This window comes from Elgaria multicarinata, chromosome 3, assembly GCF_023053635.1.
Source record: "Elgaria multicarinata webbii isolate HBS135686 ecotype San Diego chromosome 3, rElgMul1.1.pri, whole genome shotgun sequence".
Classification (NCBI taxonomy): domain Eukaryota; kingdom Metazoa; phylum Chordata; class Lepidosauria; order Squamata; family Anguidae; genus Elgaria; species Elgaria multicarinata.
This window is the reverse complement of record NC_086173.1, coordinates 130,052,075-130,059,743: the sequence shown is the minus strand read 5'-3', so window position 1 is coordinate 130,059,743 and position 7,669 is coordinate 130,052,075. Positions and strand designations below refer to the sequence as shown.

The 7,669-nt window shown below is 43.5% G+C and overlaps 1 pseudogene; it reads left to right on the top strand.

The window, feature by feature from the left end:
• Window positions 1-391: 391 nt before the first annotated feature.
• On the top strand, window positions 392-4,057 carry LOC134395455 (exportin-4-like; annotated as a pseudogene).
• Window positions 4,058-7,669: the final 3,612 nt, after the last annotated feature.

Genomic DNA, 7,669 nt, shown 5'->3' with positions numbered 1-7,669 from the left:
AACAACAGTTCTGGGGTCCATTAAAAAACAAACTTAGATTTGGGTGTAGAAAACAGTGATGGCTGTCAGGGCCACAGGGCTGCTTGTGTTATCCAGAAGATGGTTTCAACATTTTCCCCACTAAGGGAGGTTTGAACCTGTGAGTGGAGTCATCACTTCATTTCTTCCAGTTCACCAGATTTTGCCCTTAGCAACACCCTCTCCTTCCACTCTGTCCATTCCCAGCATTTCTCTAACTTTTTAATAGATTTGTAATATTCCCCCAAAGGTGATGAATACATGTCAATAATCCCTGGAAGGGTGTCCCAGGGGCCATAGGCTATTGCAGACCTCATCTTTACAGGTGGAAAGGGACATCCTTCCTTGACGGATGGTGAAAAGCTCCACCGCCATGGTCAGTGTCAAGGGTAGGCTGAAGGCACATGCCCCAGCAGTGGTCCAATGACAAGAGACTCCTGGAATTGCACCTCCCCGTCACCATTGCAGCCTGCTTGCTCTTCCTCCTCTTGCTTTATCCCAGACAACTGTGGTGGTGAGAAGGGGGAGTAGTAGATGCTACATGCTCGCTGACTCTCTCTCTCTCTCTCTCTCTCTCTCTCTCTCTCTCTCTCTTCTTTTCAAGCAAGCAAGTAGTAGCAGTGATGAGAGAGAGGAGAGGAGCAATAGCATTGGATGACAATGGTGGTAAGATAGACTCACTGAGGGAGGGGGGCCATTGAGGATGTCTTGCCCAAGGATTCTCAATAGCCTGAAGTTGGCACTGTCTGCTACTATGTCTGGCCAACCAGCAGTGATCTGTGGGCAGTAAGAACAAAAGGAAGAAGAACTAGATCCACCAGGTTCAAAGCCCCCTCATTTCCTGGACTTGCCCCGAAATAGGGGAAAAGTCCACCAGTCCTGGAGTTAGTATAATTATTTTACCTCACATTGGAAGAAATGGAAGGGCGGGGGACTCACAAAAACTAGTGAGAAAAAATGGGGAAAGGTAAAACACACACACACACACACACACACACACACACACACACACTTGAAATGTGCTTGTTATTTACAATGAATGGGGCAGGTAAAAACAAGAATTATTTAGTAGTGGGGATCCACAAGTCATTGCAGGGGGAGGAATGAAGTGCTAACATGATGAAGCATCCTGTATTCTTCTCCACTTTGTCCCCAACTTATTTCTGCCCATCTTTTCCTCCTGAAACCTTCTTTCCTCAAGTTCATCCATCTCCCTCGCTCACCTGCTTCCTTTCCTCCTCTTTTTCACCAGTCTTTTCCTCCTCACACTCATGATTCCTTTCCTTTCCCCCCCTTACCACATGTTCACTTCCTTCAACCTTTGGTGCATGACATTGTTTTCTGACCTTACCAAAAATCGATTGAGGTCAGGGCAGAGCCTGCTGCCAGAAAGCAGTACACTTGCCCCACCTGCTTTCATTGAACATGTGAAGAACAACATCTGAAAAAGGCTTTTGTGACTCTCTGAGCATGTGAAGTGGCTTAGTTGAAAAGGATGAAGCATGAATCGATCCATCATATGAAAGTTGTGCCATGTTAATGTTCTGCAATGGGTCATTCATACATTCAAGTTCATGCCAGAGTCTATAACTGATGGACGTGTGTGTGAGAGAACTGACCCTCCCCCCCATGCTCAGCACAGAGTGCTTCTGAGTAATGGAGGTGGATGAGTCATAGCAGCAGCATTTGAGATCCAGCTGCTTATGCATTTCAAGATGGATTTGGACTTACAAATGGAACCTGAGAGCCCAAGGCCAATGTGCCTAGTACCTCACAGACTAGCACATTCCTATATACATGCCAACAATGCCCTGCTGGGGAAAATAATAAGTGTAATTTATAGTGAGAACGTTTTTCTTCAGCAAATAAGCTGATAAAATGAAATAATTTATACCTTTCTTGACTCCTGCAAAAGATCCTGTTTTGTGCAATGCATGTAATGGTGGGGAAATGGCAACATTCCAGTAATATAACCATTTGAAGTGCCTGTAAATAAAGAAAGGGTTTTGGATGAGATGCTAATTTCCAAGCAAATGATAACAATTTTTAGGCATAAATGATGATGGTCAGAAGCCATCAGCAATAAAAAGCAGATAGCAAACAGACATCCCACAGAGATTAATGAGCAAATGCAAATGTGACACTGTTCTTTGGATGTTTTGATGTCTTAAATACCAACCTTGAAGGTTGTTCTGCACTTTCTGGCGTTAGCAAACAAATAAGAATTAAGTGTATCTTGAGCCAGAGTGTGATAGCTTTTAAGCATCTCAGTGATTCCTCTGCTGTGTTGTCTCTCTGTACTTACATATACAAAAGTTCCTTTCACAATCCTAAGAAGACTTGAAATATTTATTATAGATACCTGCTGTAATTATTTGTCAAGGCTCATTTATTATAAATTAAATTTGTTTGAATTTTTAAAAAGATGGTCCAGCTTTGTTTTCTAGCTTGGTAGCAACCTGCTTCCTTGTATGGTCTGGTAGAAGCATATGATGCAGCAACCTTGCTGAATCCCTGGATAAGGGACCCTATTAACACCTCCTAGAGCTACCCGGAGGAAATGGAGGACAAAAATAGATGGATAGATACCATCTTCCAAGCTTCTCAGCTTATGAATATTAGAAGACCCATGCAGGATTGAATCAAGGGTCCATCTTGTCCAGAATTCCATTTACACAGGGACCAACCAGCTGTCTGTGGGAAGCCCACAAGTAGGACATGAGTGCAGTGGCATCCCCTTAGTTGTGTTCCCTAGCAAATGGAGCACATAGGCATATTGCTTCAGTGGTCACCTTGTTGAAAAGCACAGCTAACGTGCTGATGGCACCACCTTCCATGGTCAATATGAAGAATGTCAGCATGCTGAGCACATATTCTTATCGTTTAGCTAATCAAAACAGGCATTTGCTATTTGCAAACATATTTTAGAAACTAGTGAAGTGGACTATGTTCTTTTTCAAGCCGCCACCATGATAATGGAAGCAGTTGTACAAGAATGGATTCTATTGGAAAAGAGCAGCATTAAGTCACTACGAACATTCCTTTTAACATGTCTTACAAAGGCTGAACCTCCAGAAGTCTGTATGGGAGCAGATATTATTAGCAGTAGCAGTAATAGCAAAATGAAGGTCCTTAGACAAATCAATTAAATGCAAGAGCATTTTTCATGAAGTCATCCAGTTGATAAGCAGCAGTAACCCCACCGTGCAAACCTTGACTTGTTCTATTTTAATGACATTATTGAGCAAGTTCTCAAGTTCAAGTAAAACTAGCACCATTGGACTAAGCATGGAGTTCCATGGTAACTGCAAACACATATTTCAGGAGCATGAACTCCGTCAGATTTTCATGCTTACAGTACAAGTACTACAGGAATTCAGCTGGCATGAAAACCATAACACTCAGATGTCAACATTATCCAATCAGGCCTTAAGCTGGAATTTTCTTCTTCCAAATTTGGGCAGACATTATACAGCTATGTTTGAATCCTCGCAAAATATGATGCTAAAGCCAACAGAGGCCTGGCGTGAAACCCTCCTGGACAGCAGACTTATGGAGCTTTTCTTTACAGTGCATCAAAAAAATAGAGAAGATACAGATATGGCACAAGACTCGCTCAGTGCCTTGCCCAGCTAGCCTCTCTTCATGGGCCACTGTTTCCATTTGAAAGTTCTTAAGTCAATTACTTAGCTCAGTTCATTGAGGGATTGCACAACACTATCAAAGGAATTGAGATAGAGGACTCTTCAGAAGCAGTGGGCATATCCAGTATAATCAGCCACTTGATCGCTGTATTGCCTCACAGGATATTAACAGCTATTCCAAATGAACTTCTTTCTTCATTCGATAACTGCCTCACACACCTCACTTGCTCTTTTGGGAGAGTTGCTGCCTTGTGATACCATATCACAAACATGATATGCTATACATAGAGGTATATGATAAGCTCTTGGAATCCTGGCTTACTTTGGTGCATGATGACAAACATTTCCATAGAAGGCACATTGCCTCTAAGGCACTGCATAGCCACCAGAACTAGTAGCTATTAGCCTCTATTACGTTATTTTGAAGACTAGTTGGAGCTTTACCAAAGCGTTACATCCTTTTCTGTGAATGGTATTTGGGAAACATTTTGCCTGCTTACACAAATGGTCCTATCGCATTATCACTTGTCTGTGTGTGTTTTACTTGTGTCTATTGAATCTTTCTGTTCAAAACCCCATGGTAATCTCGTTCTAGGTTTGCATGAAACTCTGCTGTCAGATGAAAGTTCAAAAGTTCAAGCTTTAAAATCTTGCTCTCAGATGCTGTTTAGAACAAGTGGTGAGGCATGTTCAGTTATTTTCCAAATGACTTGTCACTCTCCTGTTCCCATCTCTCGTGATGCTCAGTCATAACTTTCATCCATGTGCAAGGACAAAAAACCAACTGGGGAAGCAATGGCCTAAATTGATTTTTTTTTCTTCCTTGCCAGGTTTTGGCAATTTTCATTTTCAATTTTTATGTGCTCCTTGTGCATGCTGTATTTTCTTCTCCACCATGCCATTTCCTAGGAGGATCTCCTGCATACATTGCCTGGATGTCTCTGCTACTGTCTGAGCATTTTGTTTAGCACCGCTTAGCTTGGGATTTGTGCACAACAAGCAAATCAACCTTTACTAAAAAGAAATTGTGGAACAGGCAGCTTTGCAGATAGCTTCCTCTTCTGATTTATTTTAAAAAGCTAATATCAGCGTTCTCATGCTTTTTCTTCTTTTCTTCTTTCCCTAAGGGAATCAACAAATGGAATCCCATCCCTTATTTAGGACTCCTGGGCCTAATCAACACCTGCCATTTATCCCAGGATAGTATCGAGGTTGTCCCGACTGGGCCACATAACATACAGCTGATCCCAGGGTGATGTGGGGATGACCACTCCGCTTTCCCAGGATATTGGTGACTAGATGTGTCATGATTTTTTCCACTGTCTCAGGACAATCCTGAGGTCCATGGGCAGTGTGGCTCCCCTCCCGAGGTTGTTGCTGTTCCTCACAAGTAGAGGGGCTCATCGAACAGGCAAGCAGTTGAGTATGTGTGTGTGTGGGGGGGGGTAGCCCATGGGTATTGGGAATGAGGGGGAGAGCATTTTCACCATGTTTTGGATGGGTCTCGGCATCTTCCAGCACTGAGTGTTGTTGTTGTTTTAAAAAATTATCGCTTTGTGCATGATCACAACTCTGCTCTTGCGCAAGCATCAGAAGTAGTAAAAAACCCAACAAACTCTTGCCCGGCATGGCTCTCCTTTAATCTTGGGACAACTCACTGTCGTGTGGCCTGTGAAGGTCGATCGCAGGCACAGAAAACTCCACGATCATCCCTCTGCACTCCCCAAAGGGCTGCAGGTGTAGATTAGGCCCTGGTGCCTCCCAACCTCTAATGCAGATATCAGCCTGTCACTCAGATTTGGATGGCAATAAAAGGGGGTAAAGCAATTTATGGAGGAGGAGGCTATCAATTGCTACTTGTCCTATGACTATATGGTGCCTCCAGTATGGGAGGCAGTGTGCCTATGTATGCCAGTTGCTGGGGAACATGGGTGGGAGGATGCTGTTACACTCATCTCCTGCTTGTGGATTCCGGCCAGTATGTGAACAGAATGCTGGACTGGATGGACCCTTGGACTGATCCACCATGGCTTTTCTTCTGTTCCAATCCCATCAACCAGCATCTTAGATTTCACATCCAAGGGCCACCTGAAACGTACAATGGCTTGGCATCAGGATACAAATCTTACAGAATTGTCTGCTGTGACTGTCAGCAGATCCCCAAGGTCTCAGGCAGAGCTCCTTCTCATCACCTTCTATGGACATCCTTTAACTGGAGATGCCAGGGACTGAAGCCACTGTTTTCTGCATGCTAAGCAGGTACTCTGCCACTGAGCAGATTCTCTGTCTTAATACTTCCACTGGCATGGTAACAACTTCTAAAAGCCTGAGCTGAGCACTCCACTTAATGAAGAACCAAAGGCAATTCCTGCCTGTAGATCCTGTCCTCTGGCAATCAATTTCTCTGCCTTTTTTTAAACTATGGGCCAAATCCTGGCAAGAATGCCTCAGGGATCATGTGCAGGATTCGTGGCGTGGCTGCATTCATGTCAGGTGCCATTTGTGAGAACCAGCACATGGAAGCTATATATGTGGCTGCTGAGCCACATAATTGTAGCAGCATTCTGTGCTGGTTCCAGGATTTGGGACACCCTTGGCAAAGACATCATAAATGACCCCCTCCCTCAGTTTGTTTACCTTTCCACCAGTAATGTCAGAACAATCCATTTGGGGGAGTGCAATGTGTTTTCCTAGGCCCCCTGGACTTTCTTTTATTCCTGCCGTGGAATCTGACCTTCTGGGAATCCCAATTTTCTAGGAATTTTGTGCTTGGGGCTGGAAGAGAGGTTCTGCAATTTGTGCAAATTACAGCTGAATTTGCATAAATTTTGCAAATTCTGGCTGAACATGAGTAATTTGCACACATTTGGCTTAATTTGTGCAAATTGCAGAACCCTCCCCTGCAAAAACAAAACAAAAAAACGTGCAAAAAAGTTCCTGGAGTTTGGGGAAAAGCCTGCAGCTCAGCTCACAAATGCAAAGCAAGCCATACATGACACAACTCTGTTCAGCCAAGAAAGAAACAGATTTCCCAACAAAATCTGCACTTCTTCTTAGTACCATTCTTGCCAGCTGCTATTGCTTCTTATCCACTTTCTCATCATTGCTACTATTTGCTTATTTGACAGGTAGAGAGCCAACGAACAAGTACATCTAGGGTGACCATATGAAAAGCAGGACAGGGCTCCTGTATCTTTAACGGTTGTATTGAAAAGGGCATTTCAGCAGGTGTCATTTGTATATATAGAGAACCTGGTGAAATTTCCTCTTCATCACACCAGTTAAAGCTGCAGGTGCCCTGCCCTCTTTTAAATCTGGTCACTCTAGTATAGCTCCTGCACTTTAACTGTTGTGATGAAGAGGGAATTTCACCAGGTTCTCCATATATACAAATGACACCTGCTGAAATTTCCTTTTCTATGCAAGTGTTAAAGATACAGGAGCCCTGTCCTCCTTTTCATATGGTCACCATAAATACATCTGCTACTATGCCTTATCACCACTACTGCTGTTTGGGCCAGAGTGAGAGGAAGGTGAACAAGCAAGTTGCCATGGTAAAGAGGACGAGCAACTCTAGGTGGCTCTTGTCAGTGGGCCCCTGCTGGAATGTGGGCCCTCAGCAGGTGCCTGACCATGCCTACCTTTGACACTAGCCTTGGCAGCTTTTCTTCAACCTGACATGATACTGCCAATCTTAGGAGCCATGCATAGATCTTCCACACAGAGGAAGTGGTTTAGTATTTGCATAGGACCTGTTGGTTGATATGTGTGAAATGAACCAATGTGGAGAATGTATCTCCACAAAGAGAGAGACATAAGGGAAGATGTAGCTTGGATAACACCCATTTAACTCCAAGCATTTCCTGTTCTTCTCTTTACTGGGAAGTGTAGCAAAATGTGAAGTCAGAATTTTGATAGGGGAAACATTTCTCTGATTTATTTTTCTAAATTACTATTGGCATGGGTAATGCAATAATACAATGCCTAGAGAGAGAAGACAGATTGTG